The sequence below is a fragment of the Harmonia axyridis genome, chromosome 1 (assembly GCF_914767665.1).
Source record: "Harmonia axyridis chromosome 1, icHarAxyr1.1, whole genome shotgun sequence".
NCBI classification, from domain to species: domain Eukaryota; kingdom Metazoa; phylum Arthropoda; class Insecta; order Coleoptera; family Coccinellidae; genus Harmonia; species Harmonia axyridis.
In genome coordinates this window covers 20,554,150-20,575,429 of record NC_059501.1, presented here as the reverse complement: position 1 = coordinate 20,575,429, position 21,280 = coordinate 20,554,150, and the positions used below count along the sequence as shown (strand labels likewise).

The window sequence follows — 21,280 nt, the reverse complement described above, 5'->3', positions numbered from 1 at the left end:
AGAAAAAATCAATGGCAGTTAAAATAAAAGTTAAGTAACAATTAGAAAGGTTTATTCCTGCTACAATAAACAAAAATCACATTATCGATGTTCCTCCTTATAATTTTCATATCTACAGCTATCAATACGGCTCTGATACCTGAAGTACCCGCTGAAACACATTTCAATTTTTCAGCTGTTGAGACCGTAAGTTCGCTGAGCGTCCTTTTCCCCCTCCATTCCACAGAATCTCCGATTGAGCTTTTCGGTAAGATGTCTCAGCCAACTTGATACACGCTTATAACTTAGTAACCATTTCTAACGCAGGAAGTTAACGTTGATCGCGTTCAGGAATCGCAGTGCGCGTGTGAAGCTTTAACATCGCCTACTCAGACCGTTTGACGTTTTCCAAAAGTCAAGAGGATTTTAAAGGATTCGTATTTTTGAGGTATGTACCGATTGTGTGTATGATCGTGTTGCGCGTTTGGTTGACGGATTTAGATGACATAGAATCGTATCTGTTTTATGACAAGGTCAAGCTGCTCCTATTTGAATCGGTGGAAATATTGGAAAATTCACCTGACAGTTATGAGCGGAACTTGATGAGAAAATAGGTTACGTTATTGATTTCCAGGATATAGGTACTTCATTTTGTAAATCTATATCATCATCTATTTCAAACCATGTAGGTAATGCCGAAAATTCATATGAAAAGATTAGTTCCTTAAAAAATGTTTTTCTGATATTAAGACGACAAAATATTGAGTTGCCTACCGAAAAAATTATTTCCATATCTTTTCTCTTTTAGATAATTTTACACAACTGATTTTCGCTAAATTTTATTGTTTGATTTTTAGCATTATTTTCAATGTAAACTTTTGAAATTTCTATGGTGTTACATCCGTATATGTCCATTTTCTGTATGTCTTGTGCTTTTTTCAATTCTTCTTCTGCATCATCCATATACGATCTATCTATCTTGCCAAAGAATTTGGAGGGAGAAGAATTTGAATAAAAATATCCATTTCTCAAGGATTATTCTATTGTTAATCAGATTTGACAAAAATTACAATTTATATGAATTCAAAAAATATCAACAGAGTTCAAACCCCGTCTCATATCAACCAATATTTATTTGATTGATTCGGTCTTCACTTGATGGAAATTCATTTTAAATAAATAATAATACACTGCTGATTTCCACAAAATTTATTGATGACGACAATTGTTTCGCTACACTGTAGCTTTTTCAAGTCGGGTGCTGAACCATCCGACTTGAAAAAGCTACAGTGTAGCGAAACAATTGTCGTCATCAATAAATTTTGTGGAAATCAGCAGTGTATTATTATTTATTCAACCAATATTTTTTTTAAATAAACTGACATTGTTACAATTGTACCTATTATCAAAAATAATGGAATATTACAACACAAATGAGGTCCTGATTCTGCTATAAGATAGAAAAAGTTGGTAACCAATTGATTATTGGCAAAATTTCAAAATAATAATTTCACGGTGAATAACCTTTTAGATGAATTTCTTGAGTGTTTTAGTTCTAATAGAATCGATTACGAATAGTAATTAGTCTTTGAGGAAACGTCTTCGTCATCAGAAGTGGTCAAGAAGGTTTATATCGATAGAAATAAAATCCTTCAAGAACAAGGGTAGAAAAATTTTCATTCTTCTTTCATTACAATTTCCGATGGGGAAAATCCCCAATTTCGGGAATATATGGTATCAAATTCTGTCCATGTAGCAGATTTGCATTGAAGCATCTTGGTTATTAATATGCCTTAAGGACCTTGTATTATAGTCCCTATGGAACTACTACATCTAAGCTGTGCCATTTGATGATACACTCATATCTAGGGATTCATATTCCCAGAAGCCAATTCCATATTACGTTATTGTCCATTGAGCACTGATATGGAACAAATCTATCCACAATTACGTTATTCAAATAATGGATTAGCAGTTAATATGAGAGGTGAATAAATTTCTCTCCCATTATGTTAAATGTATTGTTCATCCCTCATTCGAAGCGATTGTATAACATTTTCAATAGCTGCGCATTTAATATAAATCGGTGATGACGAATCCCAGTATTTCATCCATCATTGGCTTCAATTTTCCAAATTGGTGGAAAATGATGGAATTACACAAATTTAAGTTTTTTTAGTAAAAATCAATTTGAAATAGAGCTGGATTTTTTAGGCAGAGATAAGTAGTAGATAAAACAACTGATATTGTTTCCTGAACAGATCTCTCTGTTATTTTATCTCAAAGTTTATATTTTTCGAGTTTTGAGCCAGGAATTGTCTAAAACGTTGAGGTTCGACTCAATGATATTGAATCCGTCCTCAAATTTCATTGTGTCTATCCGTAAATACAATAACTCTCGAACGGAAAGACCTAGAAACTTTCGAACTTGGTTTGGATCTCGAACACCGCGGTAAAGTTTGTTAATAGGCAAAATCCATGCCAAAATATGATCGTTCGAAATTTTCTGTTCCTGATAATTTTAAAACTGTAGATTTGTTCGAGGAGAAATATTGCATTCAGATGTGATGGCTTCAGAAAAGGGATAGATTTGGAAATATTCTCTCGAAAGAAAGTCAGAATGAAATTACCAACCTGGTGATTCTTCGTACAACGGAAAAAAGGACATTTGTGTGAAAAACGTGAACAACATCTGCGAAAAATATTGGAATGAGAACGAAAATGTTAGAAATAACGAACTGTTTCCATAGAAAGCCTGCAATTTCAGCATTGGCCGAAATAGCAGCAGATGAACAAGAGTTAATTAAAGTTACACGGTATTCGAGTGCACACTCCTGTAAACCATATGTACAACTAGATGCAGAACATCATTTGAAACTTGTTCAAAATCATATATCTGTTGCCAATCAAAATTCTCAGAAAATATAATTAGTATCAGATTATTCATCAGGTTGGATTCCGTCTGCTGTCATCTGGAGCAGTAGTTCCCAGTTAATTGGGAAAACAATTGCAATATTGACTTTAAAAATTAATTAAAACATCAACATGTTACAATTTGAAATAATAAAGCTTGTTTTTGTGGATTTCTCAAACATTATCATACTACTTTTCTTGTGAAAAAGTCATGTCGAATATCAGTCGAGATGAAATTCAAGCAGGTAAAATTTAATATCCAGTAGTCGTATGACACATGACAAATTCGACTTCGTTCAAGAAAGCCTTCAAAATATCGATGTTATGATTTAGTTCGAATAGCTTTCTGTCGGTGGTTATTTTAGAACCAACACGTGTTGAAGGAGGGACATTTATAGACAGGGAAGGGAGTTCAAGTTTGGTCCACCAAAAGACCACATTCTCAAGGTTTCAATGTTTCCAAGAACTTGGGAAGAGAAAACTTTTACTCACTTGCTCAAGAACTCTTTCAAAAGTTAATGATGGAAATAAATACCGTATCATTGGAAATGAAAACTTGTTATGTTAGGGAAAGACCGGGAATTGGCCAAAAAAGTATGTATTATTTTTACTCAAGTTCTCCTGACGCTATCAACACGTAATTTTGCACAAAACGTGAAATTGTTAATCCCAATAAACACACAAAATCTCATCCTAATTGGATTAATTGTGACAGAAATATTGGTCTTTCTTGAATTTTATATCGTTCCAATGATGAGATCATATCGAAATTAGACATGAAACTTCATATGGTTATTCCATAATAACCAAAACTCCGTCGGCTTTGTGTGACGCAAATATATTTTTTTTTAATTTTGCTTAAATTTTCACTTGAGCGTTTTTTTGGACAACGCTTGGTATGGTTATTTCACATACAAACACGAATTTTAATATTCTTCGAATCCTCGGTTTTGAAAGTTATAGCAAAGGATCACTTAACGATGATCACTCAAGCATCTAGAGAACTATAAGAATTAGAGAAAAAATCTTCAAGGACCCCCGATCTCTTTTTCGAAATGATAAGATAACAAAAAACAGATCATAGATATATTGATTCGTTCTCAAGATACAGGACGTTTCTGAAATATTACCGTTTCAAATATTTCGCTAACAGGACAATTGAAAAACCCCCGGTCTAACATAGTAAAACACATTTTTTTGGCAAAATTCTATTTTATTATTCAACATAGTTGCCTTCGAGGGCGATACAGCGATTATAGCGTTCTTCCAGCTTTTCGATATCATTTTTGTAGTACGATTTGTTTTGCGCTTCAAAATAGGCCTCAGTTCCGGCGATTACTTGTTCATTGGCGCTAAATTTATTTCCATCAAGCATTCTTTTGAGGTCTGAGAACAGGAAAAAGTTGCTGGAGGCTCAATCTGGCGAATACGGTGGATGCAGAAGCAATTCGAAGCCCAATTCATGCAATTTTGCCATTGTTCTCCTTTATTCGTGACACGGCACATTCTCTTGATGAAATAGCTTTTTTTCTCCAAATGGGGCCGTTTTTTCACGATTTCATCGTTCAAACGATCCAATAACAATATATAATAATCGCTGTTGATGGTCTGGCCCTTTTGGAGGTAATCAATGAATATTATACCTTGCGTAATCAGATTTATTGCAATTAAACAGCTTCAAACACTGCTCAGAATCATTAACACATTATTGCTTTTGATCGATTGTCAGCTCGCGCGGCACCCATTTTGCACACAGCTTTCTCATGTACAAATATTCGTGAATGACATGATGTACACGTTCAGATGATATCTTCACAATGTCTGTTTTCTCGATCAACTTCACTTTACGGTCATTCAAAATTATTTGGTGAACTTTTTTATTTTTTCGTCAGTGACAGCCTTTTTTGAGCGTCCACTGCTTTCGCCATCTTCGGTGCTCATTGCACCACGTTCAAACTTAGCATACCAATCAATGATGGTTGATTCTCCTGGTGCAGACTCCGGAAACTGTTCATCAAGTCAAGATTTTACTTCAACTGTATTGTTTCCCTTCAAAAAGCAATATTTTATCAGCACACGAAATTCTTTTTTTTTTCGTCTTTTTTCAAATAACAAAAGTAGCTATACTCACAACGCAATATCTAAAAATCATATGGATTTGATACTAGCACCGACTTCTGCACATCAGACCGGGTACTTTTCTATTGGCCTAATATTCATAGGATTTCTGATTGCAGTATGAGGTTTATACTTCCATTCAGTTGAACTTTCCTCTATACACCCCTTCAAATTCGATTTATTTTCCGAGAAACGGAAAATAAATGCGAATATCCATATGTTTGAAGCACATTTCGTTGATTCGCAAATATCCCAGCCTCGATTCGGCTTCTCCGTTTTCGACTCCATAAAGCGTAATTTTCGATGTTCTCTACAAACTGCGGCGTACTCTTTTTATTTCAGCTGAACGTGCATTAGATTTATCGATTTTCAACTCAAATATTTACCCGATGAGAAAATTCAGCAAAATGTCACGTTCTCCAAAGATGCCATCTGTAGTTATGTCAAATTAATTAGTTGAGGATGTGTTATTTTTATTGAATGAAACTTGTCGATAAGTTTTCAGAGAAATATCATATTTTCTTTGAGAGAAGATTGTGGGAGGGCCAATTCAAGCGGGAAAGTTTCTCTCGGATAAACGACAACAAACTTTTTTTTCTATTGAGTACGGATCAGCTAATATATCTTATTTTATGTGAAGGAAAAGTGTGAGTAGTGTGACTTTACGTTACCAGCCCAACTGAAATATGCTTTTTCTTCAAACGATTCGAAATGTCGATATTCATGCCTGGGTTTGATTTATATTTACTACATTCAATCGATATAAAATATTAATGAACAATGTGGCTACATACAGTTGTTTTTAAAAAGGAATTTTGACATATAACAGCACCTTTTTTTCTCCAAATGGGGCTGTTTTTCAACGACTTCATTCTTTAAAAAATCTGATCGTCTGGCCCTTTTGGAGGTAATCAATGAATATTATACCTTTTTTTATTGCGCATCCCAAAATACTAATGCCATAACCTTTCCAGCTGACTGTTGTGTTTTTCCTCGCTTTGGATTCGGTTCATAGTGTGCAGTCCACTCAGCTGACTGTCGATTGAACTTCGCAGTGAAATGATGGTGCCATATTTCATCCATTGTCACATATTGACGCAAAAATTCAGGTTTATTGCACTTAATAAGCTTCAAACACTGCTCAGAATCATTAACATGTTATTGCTTTTGGTCGATTGTTAGCTCGCGAGGCACCCATTTCGCACACAGCTTTCTCATGTACAAATATTCGTGAATGATATGATGTACACGTTCAGATGATATCTTCACAATGTCTGCTATCTTGATAACTTCACTTTACGGTCATTCAAAATTACTTTGTGAACTTTTTTGATTTTTTCGTTGGTGACAGCCTGTTTTGTGCGTTCACTGCGTTCGCCGTCTTCGGTGCTCATTTCACCACGTTTAAACTCATACCACTCAATGATGGTTGATTTTCCTGGTGCAGGCATTGCTTCAAAAAGCAATATTTCATCAGCACACAAATAACAAAAGTAGCTACACTCACAACGCAATATCTCACAAACTAATGGTCGGACTGCCATCAAATTTTGACACGTATCGTTTGAAGGTTGGTACTAACTTAAAATCATATGGATTTAATACTAGCACCGCCATCTGTGCATCTGACCGGGAACTCCATACCCATATACCATTTTACAGAAAATATGCCCCCTAAGATGCCATTGTGAGTATAAATCGACTGGACTAATAATGAGCGATACATATTTGTATCTAATACATAATATATTCGATAAATGTACTATCCAAAGTGTTTCTATGTGAAAAAACCTGAATCGTACCGAATACTGCTGTCCGAGGATAAAATAAAAATTCCTAAAATAAAGAAAAAATCCTTTTCAGAAAAATTGTTCAATATGAGAAAACTTTACTTCAGACATAAAAGAGACATTCATTCTTTTATACTCGTATCATATATGAAAAGCCTGATGATAAAACTGCAAAATCCTGGCCAATTCTGCATTGTATAGCTTTCTATTCATCATCATTATGATTTATATTTTCACAATGAATCTTCGTTTAGAGTTTAGAATATTGTTCCACATCTTCCTGACTAATTAATATACAGGCAGCCTAAGATAATCAGGCGATTTCCTTCGATCGTGACCCAAATAACGCAAATAGTTTACGTTACCGAGATGAAATACGCGCCTCATGAACCAATTGACCACAATTCGTAAGAAAAACCGACCCAACCGATGAAAAAATCAATAGCAGGTTTGTTTACCTGTGGCACCATCCACGGGTTTTGAACTCCCGATTATATACACATGTTTATATTTATTTTGAAAGTTACGAACTCCAAATACTCCCAAAGGCCGGAAATTAGGAAATTCCTGTGTGGGATGAGTGAGTTCACGCAAGGTTTCTCCAGATTAACGTTCCCGATTCTTCCTGTTGTAAAAAATACGACGGTGAAATTGGGCGTTCAGTTATGAATCACCCGATGTACTAGTTTGGCGCTCATGTAACGTTCAGACGTCCAATTTATGGGAATTTTGATGTGCTGTTGTGTTTCGAGTCAGCGAAGTGACTTATGACTGGGATTGTTTGAAATAGAAGATGCTGGGATATGTTGTTGATTCATTTTTAGAAAACGTTGAGTATAATTTTTGAATTGTGGTGTTTTATTTCCACTGGAATGTTATTGTTATATGCGTTATATCAAAAATTACCAGGAATTATTTAGAAGCGCATTTATGGACGTGTAATAAACATCGTCAGAAGTCTTGGCCCCCCATAAACTCTCAACTTGATGAATGTAACATCACAATTTTTTGTGTATGGAATTTTCACTACCTTAAGATTTGAATGAAAACAATAAGCCAGCAATCAAATGTTTTTTGATCGGAAGAATAGATACAGGTAAAGGGTGTTTTTTTTAGAGCTATAGAACTTTAAATCGCAATAAAACAACGATGGATTATTCGATTGACATAAATTTTATTTATCCGCAAGATAATAATCTTGTGGCATTACATTTTGAATATAATTTCTGGCATATGCCCGCCTTGGGTGGCTCGGATATAGTCCAATCTGGACGTCCAATTTTCGATGACTTTTTCCAACATTTGTGGCCGTATATCGGCAATAACACGGCGAATGTTGTCTTCCAAATAGTCAAGGGCTCCTCTGAGGTCAAGGGTTTGTGGCTTATCCGCATAAACCAATGACTTTACATAGCCCCACAGAAAATAGTCTAGCGGTGTTAAATCACAAGATCTTGCAGGCCAATTGACAGGTCCAAAACGTGAAATTAGGCGGTCACCAAACGTGTCTTTCAATAAATCGATTGTGGCACGAGCTGTGTGACATGTTGCGCCGTCTTGTTGGAACCACAGCTCCTGGACATCATGGTTGTTCCATTCACGAATGAAAAAGTTAGTAATCATGGCTCTATACTGATCACCATTGACTGTAACGTTCTGGCCATCATCGTTTTTGAAGAAGTACGTACCAATGATTCCACCAGCCCATAAAGCGCACCAAACAGTCAGTTTTTCTGGATGTAACGGTGTTTTGACATACACTTGAAGATTAGCTTCACTCCAAATGCGGCAGTTTTGTTTGTTGACGTAGCCATTCAACCAGAAGTGCGCTTCATCGCTAAACAAAATAAAATGGACGTAGTGCGCGATACGTATTCCGCACAGAACCATTATTTTCGAAATGAAATTGCACTATTTGCAAGCGTTGTTTAGACGTGAGTCTATTCATGATGAATTGCCAAACCAAACTGAGAATGAATCACTTGACAGCTGTTAAATCGGTAGCCATCTTGAACAGTAATGCTAACTTAAAGTTATATACCTCGAAAAAAAACACCTGTTATATTCGAAGTTAATCAGATTGCAGCAAATAACGAGAGTTGTTATATTGAGAATATTCGGTGGAAAATGCCGAGACATCTAATATCTCAGTTTGACCAGGCAAGAATAGTAGACCTGTATCAAGAAGCTTAGTCGAACCGCCATATTGCGCAACGTTTGAATATTCCATCAACTTCAGTAAGGCGCATAGTGGCCCTTTTCCTGGAAACTGGCAGCGTTGCCCGGAGATCCGTGCCTGGTCGACCCAGATTAACATCTACAAGGAAAGGCCATTATATCGCAAATTCTACTCGAAAGAATCGAACGGTATCTATACAGCCCTTCGAAGTCATTTTTTGAAGACCTATAGAGAGGTTGTCTCAACCAGTACCATAAGGAGACGATTGTATTCCACAAATTCAAGGGCACGAAGACCCTCAAGAGTACCTCGGCTATCACATGGACATAGAGCTACCAGTCGGCAATGGGCAGAACACCAAGACCAGCTTTTACCACAATGGCGCAACGTACTTTTTTCGGACGAGTCACAACTCAGTTTACAAAGTGATAGTCGACGAGAAAGGGTTTGGAGAGGTCCAGGCTGACTAGAACGACTCAATTTCGCCCGGGAAGATAAACCCTAATGTGCTGGGGGGTATAATTTTCGGTCGCCGTACCCCTTTTATTATGGTTGAACGAATAATGACTGGTACCATCTACGTAGAAAACATCATCGAACCAATCATTTTTCTTCAGTGCAACGAATTTGGGGATAATTTCATTTATCATTATGAAAACGCCCCACCACACACGAAGGGTTCAAAACATTCTTCAAAAGAACAATATCCAGGGAATGAACTGGCCAGCAAATTCACCAGACATGAATCCAATGGGATTACTTAGAGAGCAATATCTAATCGCCAAAACCCATCTTCAACTTTTCAAGAATTGATTTTAGTCCTTCAGAAAGAATGGAACGATATACCTGAAAATTTCATTAATGACTTGATTCGTGGCATGCCTAGGCGTATTGGGCTGTTGATTTAAAGAAGAGATGATATTATAGACTTTTGAATTCGGATTCAGTTGTGGAAAAACTGTGATTAATCAAAAATAAATAATCGATAAATTTAGATTTTTTCTCATTTTTCCTATTTTATCTCGTCCTGCATAAAGCAGAGTAACAAAGAAAAATTTTCTATGAAATATATTGCAGTTCAAATTGAGGAAAATATTCCTCATTTCCACAACATTGATTGGGACCAAGACTTTTGACGATGTGTGTATATTCAGGAAAAAAGTAATTTTTCCCTTCTCTGCTCAAAATTATAAAAAAATGAAATGAAAGTCCTCTGTCCCCCATGGAACAAACGCGACAAATTTTTGTGATTATTGGATTAGTCTTTATTGCGCATGATCAGTTTCTGAATAGGTTAAGGTTATAATAATTGTAATATTCACTCTTCAAAATGGATGGTCAAGACATTATATATTATATATCACCGTTCTGGCCAAATCCATGCCATTTTAAACTCTCAGTTTCCGAAAAACTTATTGAGGATATCATTTTAAATGTTTATAAATGGAGATGAATCAAAAATCTCATTTCGTATGTGAAATCTTAAATCTTCTTTCCCAAGTATTCATGCCAAAAGAAGCAACATATAAAAGAAATAGTGAAAGTGCCAAACCATATACCCTAACGAAACAAAGAAACGCAAGCTCGTCTCGGGCGTTTAAGCTAATAAAAAAATAGTCGTCTGGCACTATATTAAGTTTTCAAAGGCACTGGTAAATCTCTTAACGAATCATATGCATACGCTTATACAAGATAAATAACTGCAATTATGTCTAGAAATATGACTGAGAATTACTCTACAATTTTTCGCCATCAGAAATGAAAGGCTGTCTAAAAATAGAGTTGTGTTTGGTTGCGTGTTATATAGAACTGTTTCTCTGAAGGGTTGTCGATCTAATACTCTGAGTTATTCATCATAAATTGGCCGTTATCGAACTATTGATTGGGAAAATGTTTTCATAATAAATTCTTTATGACAGAAACATAATTTATTCTTGGTACGTGTCAATATTAGTGGATCAAATATTGTTATTACTAAGGATACAGAGATCAAACATGCACCACATTTTTCATAGAAAAATACCTTATCAAAAATCCGATAAAACATGATATGTTTCGTTATTGTCCATTTGAAAAGTTTTATTGACTATGCAATATATAGTCTGTTCATACATTGCAAAACCTTATTCTCTTAGAAATTGTTGTTTTGTGCTGAAAAATAAACATTATATTTGAAGTCATCATCCTACATGTTTTGAATTTCATGATTCAGTTGTGTCATCTTTCCGAGAAATGAATGGTTTATTTCAAAACTTTTCAATACAATTTTATTTTGTTCCTGTAGTAATCAATCATTACCAAATCTTCAAAGCTAAGTATCAGGAAATTTAGAGTATTTTCACATTTTTCAAAACTATAATGAAGAGAGAAGACAGAAACTAAATTAAGAAAAATAAATAAAGTTGTAATAACGACTTTGAACTCCAAATAAAAACAAATTGAAATTAGGATTTCCGAGAAAGTTTTCTCAAAAATAATTCTTGTGTAAACAAAATTTAGATTCGCTATTTTGATTTATTTTAACTAAAAATATAGATTGCAAAATATTCAGTAAATGTTTTCCATTACTATAAATAAAAATCATTTGAATCAAGATAAGGTGATCTACTGTTATTGATGACTATCTATTTAGTAATCGAAAATGTTAATAAGGATGCGAAAGAAAGTCTAGTAAATGACGTAGATACCTTCATAGCTGTGGTTTTATTCGTGAGATCAGGAACAGATATGCTTGTTGAGATATGCAAATTAACAAAATATGAGTCTGTTTACTGTTGTATTGTTGTAAGAGGAATGCTTTGTTGTTTTGTTCATCAAATTCGAACGTTTTGTCGATATGCTTTTATAGATTGGAATTTCGAAAAGCTCTGAGTTATTCGAAAAAAAATGTAGTTATAAATATAGAAGACCTTGACGTAAATTTAGACTTTTTTTGTGGTCCACATCTTGAACTGGCGTTTGTAATATTTTCGTTTGTGCTATTTTAAAAGGCATTTCTGACCATTCACCATCTATGTTATAGCAGGGGCTCTCTTGACCTTAATATGTTCTTACTAGGAAGTGGTTTTAAAATCATCATCCCAACATCTGTTAGGGATAAGGTCCTGGTCAGTTAGTGTCAATTTGTCCCCTGATGGCCGTCACCGATGTTTTTGCTCAATTAAGGGATTTAGGTTTGACTCTTGAATGGAATTTAGGGATTACAAAATACTTATGTCTTTAAGGATGTACCGGATCTTCCGAAGTCGGCTTTATGTAAATGTCAAATTGTGGTCGAGGTTTTAAATGCTAACAAATTGGAAAAGAAAGAAAATATGGATAAGATTTTGTCAAATATTCAATTGTTTTTACGAATTTGAGTTTGTTTCACTTCATATTGCTCATAAATCTTGAATTATTAAGTATATTCACATAGAATAAGATGAATATTCTGTACACCGAGATACTAGTTGACTTTTAAAATTATCCAATCTGGACAATTCAAGTTTCTACTAGTTCTTCAATAAATTTAATATTTCTGTGCTAGAAATGAGGTAATGGCATAATGACATAAGAGGTTTATATAATCAGTAATAAAATAACAAGAGCATAGACAATATTCGATTATACACCGATTCACGAGACGTAGTTCGCGAAACATCACGAAAGCGCAGCACGAGTGATGCTTCGCGAATTACGACGAGTGAAGAGGTTCGTATAATAATCGAAATATATTGTTTATGCTCGAGTGGTATTCGTTACGATTATACGGGGTGTTTCCTAAACATGCAGCAAAAATTCAGGGGGTTGTTCCTTGGACTATTCTAAGAATATTTTGTCCTTTGATGATTTTTGAAAAACCTCTTTGTTTCGAAGATACAGGGCGAACAACATTTTTCATATTTTTAAAATTAATAATAGTTTAAATAAAAATGCGTACCGCACTGTGTTTACTAAGTAGGTACAATTTATTTTTAAATTTGTTTAACAACATTCCAATTACTAAAAACGGCCAGTTTTTTGACTAAAAATTGCTAATACATCTCAAAACGAATTCAAATGAAAACCGTGTTTAATCTGTATTCCTTTACCTTCTGCACTTATCAATTTTTAGTCAAAAAACTGGCCGTTTTTAGTAATTGGAATGTTGTTAAACAAATTTAAAAATAAATTGTACCTACTTAGTAAACACAGTGCGGTACGCATTTTTATTTAAACTATTATTAATTTTAAAAATATGAAAAATGTTGTTCGCCCTGTATCTTCGAAACAAAGAGGTTTTTCAAAAATCATCAAAGGACAAAATATTCTTAGAATAGTCCAAGGAACAACCCCCTGAATTTTTGCCGCATGTTTAGGAAACACCCTGTATAACGAATAATTTTAATAACTATAACCAAAGCACTGCATTTTGATGATTCAATGACATTTCACTGAGCTTGACTTTTATTTTTGGCGAACGTCCAAGAATGTTACTAAAGAAATGATCACAATATAGCAGGAGGCAAAACAACAAAACGATTATACCACGTCGTCAAGTAGTATACAGGGTGGCCACTTTTTCAATGGGATTGTATTGGTAACTTTTAAACCATAAGAGTTAGAAGGTCGGTCAAATGGAGAAAAAGTTGCATGCATAGAAGCATTATCAAGCAGTTCAAACAAATCGAGATTATCAGGGCCGGTTTTCGAGATATCATAAGAAAAGTAAATTATGTCATTTTGATTTTTCTTTTTTTCCCACTTTATTTCAAATATTATCAAAAAATGTTACAGGAATTTTTTATTCGACAGTAAATTATCCTCAATTTGACGTAATCAGATTTCATATCCAACGTTTCGTACTCTCTGGGCCACCCTCAACCTCATTTTTTTCAATACGGACCTGCATATTTTATGACATTTTTCGAAATAACTTTTAACGCTGAATTCAACGATATATCATACAATGTCATTCAAAGTAGATTTTCAGGTGATTTTGACCCTTTTCCAATTTTCTTTGGGTCGGATCTGTATTACCTTCATTTAGTTTAATTAACAACATGCAATATGCAATAAATTTCGATAAGAAAATCAACTTACCCATCTTGAACTAAATGGAACATATTAGAATCAAAGCAAGAAACAAGTATACTGGTTTCTTGGTTCTTCTTTTATAATAATCATTTAAATATTTCAATTCATAATAATTAAACGAAAGTATCATTTAATGAAAGAAAAATCAAATGATTATTCGAAAGTAAATGAAAATTAATGAAGTAAGTGTTCGAAATGTCAACCATTTTGTAAATTGCACTTTACGGTTCTGGAACCCATACTTCTTATACATTTGCTTGTTTGGTCTACTTGAATACCTTCCAAAACATTCTCCATTTTCTCGCGAGCTATCACTATTGTTATATTTGTCATTTGAATCGTTGAAACAAATTACAGAATCGAACTTTATTTTGAGATCATTACGATATAATTTTTGCAAGGCTTGGTATTCAAATTTAAAATCATTGTATTCGCGTCTTTTGACTCTTTTATTAACAGCAGTTTTTGAAAAATTCCATTCACTAGCCACAGTTCTCGATTTTTTTTCTGGGTTCGATTGAATTTGGGTCAGAACATTGATATCGTTAATAGACTTGTTTTTTCTTACATACACACCATTAAATTTGGATGAGGGTCAAAATCACCTAAAATCAACTTTGAATGACATTGTATGATATATCGTTGAATTCAGCGTTAAAAGTTATTTCGAAAAATTTCATAAAATATGCAGGTCCGTATTGAAAAAAATGAGGTTGAGGGTGGCCCAGAGAGTACGAAACGTTGGATATGAAATCTGATTACGTCAAATTGAGGATAATTTACTGTCGAATAAAAAATTCCTGTAACATTTTTTGATAATATTTGAAATAAAGTGGGAAAAAAAGAAAAATCAAAATGACATAATTTACTCTTCTTATGATATCTCCAAAACCGGCCCTGATAATCTCGATTTGTTTGAACTGCTCGATAATGCTTCTATGCATGCAACTTTTTCTCCATTTGACCGACCTTCTAACTCTTATGGTTTAAAAGTTACCAATACAATCCCATTGAAAAAGTGGCCACCCTGTATTCACTTATCAATACGCCTTTATATGGGAAATTTACGAATTATATTGGTTCATCAGAACATGAGTTGTATAATCGAAATATAGTGTATGTATATGCTCTTGGTATTCGTTACGATTATATAACGAATAATATTTTTAAGCGACACATTTTGGAAAATGGAAATTATGGAAATGATCACAATATATGGCAGGAGGCAAAACACCAAAACGGTTATACCACGTCGTTAATGTTTTTATGCTTTAATGTTTTCAGTTGAAACTGATTCGATTTTGTTTCAGAGTTTTTGAGATAATCCACCGGTTGCTTGAGTGTTCTGCTTAACCAGTGTTCTATAAGGTGGCGCTCTTCAGAAATTTTCGAATTCCCTCTATCTGCCTGACGCCGTTTAAAAAAGAAATAGTGATTTTAGACACAGCAAACTTTCACACTAAACTACAATTCAGTTCCTCTAGAATTTTTATTGGAATGAATGGAATATAACAACGAACATAGAAGATTGTCACGAGCATAGAATATAACATATTATTATTCTATACTCAAAGGTCACGTGAGCTGAAATTCGAGAGAAATGTCAAATGTAAACGCTATATGCGCCATCTGAAACTTACGCAATCTCTCGAAATCAAGTAGGTATCTGAAAAATCTCCCGTTTTGTCTGAAATTTTTACAGTTATAAGTAGACACACCAGGTTTTCTTTGCATCTTAGTTGAAACCACCAAAATGTCAGATTTTGATATGTGAAAAGAATAATCAGTTCAATTCTACGGATTAAACGAGAGCAACTCGCAATTATCGATGTATGACGGATGATCGATACTTTGAAGCGGGGTATTATAGGCATCGCATTTTTTTCTGGCCAGTTCACGTGTCTAAAAATACTGTTTCGCTTGGTTGAGAAGGCAGACTGCATACTCTTACGGACGCCAGTTTTAGTTCGGCACGTGCTTCTCTACGGAGGCGAGAAAGCATATACGATTAGTTAGTAAAACGTGCAGAGAATGAAAAAGCCGGTTAGCTATATTTGGCGGAAAAAATCTCCACATCTGCGTAAGGGAACCCGAAGAAATATATATCATCGCAACAGCGCACCAGTCAGGAATTCATTGTTTGTTCCGGTGTAGGTCGAGGGACTTCTCGGAAACCAGAAATGCTCCCTGGGGAGAAAAATCACTAATGATGACGTTATCCCGAATTTTGATCGACAAGTTTTGGCGAATACGCGCGTGACAAATATAGCCATTAATTAACTTCTTTCTGTTCACTGTTTTGTTGGAACACTGCTCTATATGAACGAATACAGGGTGGTCCACGGTTCGGAGAACGATTTTCTTGAAAATTTGATTTCTTGGGTAGAAATCACTGCTCTTTCGATCTAGAATATTATTACATGAAGTATTCCAAATGGAACACCCTGTATATAATTACTTTTTTATATTTATAAATGATTCAAGAAAGAAGACCATGCTTAAAAAAAATTACAAATTCACAGAAGTTACAAAATAGAGATTATTTCCATTTTCGATCTGTATTGATTTGAATTGACTAATATATTGTTCTATTCCTTTCCTCGGGGTTGGATTTTTCATTCGAGCCCTTACCAAGTACATAGTTGGTTTCTTTTGATTTTTCAATTTTAGATGTTGATTTATGCTTTTCTTTCTATTTACATTATAAGTAACATTGTTCCTTTGGTTTTTGATACCATTTCCTGTAGTTTGAAATTTTATTTCAGTCCTTCACTGAAGATGAAACCTTCAGGATTCGAAACATGTCTGTAAGAGTTTTTTCGATAAAAATTTTCAATATTTTGTAGAGAAGACTTAGAGACCTTAGTACCTCTCTTTAATAGCAATAAATAATAACATATACCTACATGAGGTTTTAATGAAATTGTTTATTCCCCTTTGTCATTAGAATTTAATTAATTTATAAAGCGTTTTCCAATAGGAGATTTTATTTTGATATTGAAGATTGTGGAACACTAGCATAGACCTAATCTTTCATGTGGTCCCAAAGAAAAAAGTCTAAAAGTGTTAAATCACAAGAACAATTTCACGTTTTGGACCTGTGAATTGGCCTCCAAGATCTTGTGATTTAACACCGCTAGACTACTTTCTGTGGGGCTATGTAAAGTCGTTGGTCTATGCAGATAAGCCACAAACCCTTGACCATTTGGAAGACAACATTCGCCGTGTTATTGCCGATATACGGCCACAAATGTTGGAAACAGTCATCGAAAATTGGACGTCCAGATTGGACATTCGAGCCAGCCGTGGCGGTCATATGCCAGAAATCATATTTAAAATGTAATGCCACAAGATTATCTTGCGGATAAATAAAATTCATGTCAATCGAATAATCCATTGTTTTGTTGTTTAGCTCTAAAAAAACACCCTATATAATTTAATTTGAGGATGGAGTCGTCATCAGTAAGTCGAACATTATCGTTGAGAATATTTATGTCTCAAAATTCTAAAATAACATACAATAAGCGAAATGATACAGCTTTCATTTTCCAGATTTTTTTACACTTTCGAAATATTTGATCTGAGTTAAAAATAATGCATGAAAGTCAAATAAGGCAATGAAGCATCACACCAATTACCTTCAGCGACCAAAATTAGAATATATTCGCTTTTGGATATCGTTTTGACGTTGATATGATTAAACCGTTATTGAGATTTCATGTTCTGAAAGTTTTGTGAATAAAAGCATCTGCTGTCATGTCGTAAATTAATGTCAACCATCCATTCACACGTCATAAATTTCCGTATATTTAAAAATATAACCACGAATGCCATGCAGTTCTATCTTAATCTTCTTTTCTGCATACGGTGAGACAGTAATAATGCAGAAGATTAATTTTCGGTTACTGGTTTCAATATTTCATGCAAAGCTGTCATTAATTGGGACATTATTTTAAAATAATAATCTAATATACAGGGTGAATTACTTTCGAGTAATGACGTCACCGTCATTTTTTTTAAATAGAACACCCCCATTTTGTCTCAATTTTCGGATAACTCTAGCTGAACTGATTCCAAAAATGTATCACATATTGATTCCAATTGGTACAGAGTGGACAAAAATACAATAGTTTTGTGTGTGCTCATAAAGTAACGCGTAACATTCTTTATTAGTTAAATAAACAATATTATCAAAAATTCTTATTGTCTAGCGGCAATTGGTTTGAATGTAACACCCTGTTGTTTGTTACATTTTTAGATTAATAAAAATGAGCTGTTTCCAAACATGTTTGGTACTTGTGGTCTAGCAGACAGAATATGAAAGAAATTATTTCTTATTAATTCAAAAAAATATAGTCTTCTAGTTTTTTGTGAAATGTCATTATTTGTTTATTGCCGCTAGACAATAAATATTTTTGATAATATTGTTATTTTAATAAATAATGTTACGCGTTACTTTATGAGCACACACAAAACTATTGTATTTTTATCCACCCTGTACCAATTGGAATCAACATGTGATACATTTTTGGAATCAGTTCAACTAGAGTATTTGGAAAATTATGACAAAATGGGGGTGTTCCATTGAAAAAAGATGACGGTGACGTCATTACTCGAAAGTAATTCACCCTGTATATTAGATTATTATTTCAAAATACGGTAAATTGAAATAAAAAATCGACGTGTTTCAGGATTATTTCTTTAAATGGTCTGTTTAGCTAAAAATGAATTTGTTCCATACTTTACGGACACAGTGTATAATACTACTCACTCGATTTACCAAATCAATAAAATCACTCAAAGGAATCAAGATAATACAAAAAAAATTGTTCGTACTAAAGCATACTTTTCTAGTTTCGACTGATCAACTTATTGACTATGGCTTGAACTTGATCCAAAAATGAACTGAAATTGAATACAGAAATGATTCAATTACGACAATCAAAACAATAAAATCTTTCTAAAACTCACTGTTAATTTGAATTATTGATTTGTGTGGACATTTCTCTGAAGCCAATTGTTATTAATCACTATAAATAGGCTTTGCAGAATCCTATACGCGATTCAATATGATATACATAGCATATTCCATTCAATTGATCGAAACTATAGATATTGGATGTTAGTTTAGGTAAAATATGGTATAAATTCCATTGAAATTGAAAAGTTCCATGTTTATTGATTTCATTGTCAATCAAAGTTGAATTTTGCTTGGAAATTCGTCCGTATTCGGCAATTCCAATATTCATCATAGGATCAAAGAAAACTTTATTTGGCCGACAGACATGAAACCAAAGTTGTTAAGGATGGTCTGAAATGCATTCTGCGAGTGGAAATTTCGCAATCGGAGACCAAAAATTTTTTCATTTCCAAAAGTGATCTAAATGCTACCTCTACTTTTGGTAGACTCGGAACCAAAACATTCCAGTTATCGGTTTACATTACGTTGTTAGTCATAAGAGTACATTGTGGTATTATTATTGTTTGTCTTGTGATTTCCTCTGCACATTGGGGTTGTATTTTTAACTGTGGGCAATAATTTGACCTTAAACCAAACAAAATGACCTATTACGTACAATGTAACTGGCTATTGATCTCGTAATGGCAGAGATATTGTCAGATTTTACCATGTTCACTCTACATATTTAAGAAGTTCAAACACCAAAAAATTGACAAAAAAATTCTAAATTCAGCTGTAAGCTTACAAACTGCCACAACACAAATAATGTTCTCACAAAAAATAGTTGTGTCAACCAACGCCCTCCAAAAATTAGCGTATTCTGGACTCCCAACACAATCATAGAAAAACATTGAGATTCGAACCAAAACTTGAGGTAACACCCTCAGGTTCCAATTTAGTTCGAGCAAATGAGTTTCATTACACCTCAAATTAACTAAATTTAATTATTTCTTCCTCGGAAACCAGAAGAGCGATCTAAAAACACCACAACTAGTCAGCTGTCCCAAGTTATTTCATCACTAAATTTCATACCAATTTAACCGACATATTTCTGTTTCCAATTCATTCATTCTGCTGCTACTCGAGCCTGAAGATGTTCGTTTCATTAAGTTCCTACAAAATTTTTGAATGAAATAGCTAGCTGTTCGGTCGGTTTTATCCTTTTGCACTCCAAGATTAGAGCTGGCATCTAGAGAAGTGTTCTTTGGGATGTTCCAGTTATTAATTCAAACACGGTGACAGCTAAACATTGATATATCCAGAAAGTTGGACTGCGTTAGGTAATAAGTACAGGACCGGCTTTTGTGATACCTTGTTGCCACTCAGAAAATTTGGAACCCTGCTCCTGATTTTGCGCCATTACTGTCTTCATTTTGTTAGAAAGTCTGCTTAAATTTTCTATATATGATTCTGATAATATCAAATAAATAAATAACGCCGTCTACACTAAATTTTGCATAAAGCTTCAAAATACGAAAATTACAGACATTAGTAAAATTATTTTCTGCATCATGTATCATCGTAAAAATATAAATATCATGATCATGTTTTCACGAATTCCTGATGAATGATTCTTTTTTTCTTGATTCTTTGATTTTATGCCTTCAGAATTCATGAAAGTTTTCTTGATGTAGAAGGATGCAGACTATAGCAACCGATTTTGCTATAATTTCCCGAGGAAAGAACTGAACGAAAATGGTTGATGATCGATAATATCGCATCAACCCACAAAATACAACACTGTCCTTTTCTTAATTGATCGATCTGCCGCACATGTGATGGTTGGTAACATTGTTTTCAAAGAACTTAAACTATTAAAACTTGCTCAAGTTTCGAAACTAGCTTCTTGCAAACATTGGCCAATTCATGATGAAGTTAGGTCTGAACTTCAGTGTTATTGGAAGAAGAGACCTACAAGTTGAAGGGTGCAGAATCCAACCCTCAGGCTCTCAAACAACCTCCTTGTTGAATGTCTTATGCTAAATTAATGAAGAACCTCAAGAAAGTTATCGTCTCAACTAATTACTCTTGAACTGTCTGAGTAATAATTCAATTCATTTCGAGAACGAGCTGTTGAATAACATACCTCTATTTAGAGTTCTATGCTCGGTGACTTCAAGACAAATTTGGGGAAAATCGTAAAAATTTAATCTCTATGAAAAATCGTTATATCTCTTAAAATTATCGTCACAGATTCCTCAAATAAAAACGTTTTTTGAAGATCGAGTTTTGATCTATAATATTGTGAGGCTAGACGTCTGTATCTTGCATCCTGAAGCGGTAGAA

At 34.1% G+C, this 21,280-nt stretch overlaps 1 protein-coding gene across 2 annotated transcripts in view; it reads left to right on the top strand.

Annotated features, from left to right (window-relative positions):
- Positions 1 to 279: 279 nt before the first annotated feature.
- The window catches only part of LOC123683668 (phosphoinositide 3-kinase adapter protein 1), a 70,710-nt gene continuing 49,709 nt past the window's right edge, over positions 280 to 21,280 (top strand). The window contains exon 1 of one of the 2 annotated variants that reach the window (XM_045622617.1): positions 280 to 427. The gene's annotated coding sequence lies outside the window, so the exon portion shown is untranslated. Of the gene's footprint in view, positions 428 to 3,190; positions 3,487 to 21,280 lie in introns of those variants that run through there. The other variant, XM_045622618.1, reaches the window with a different exon arrangement.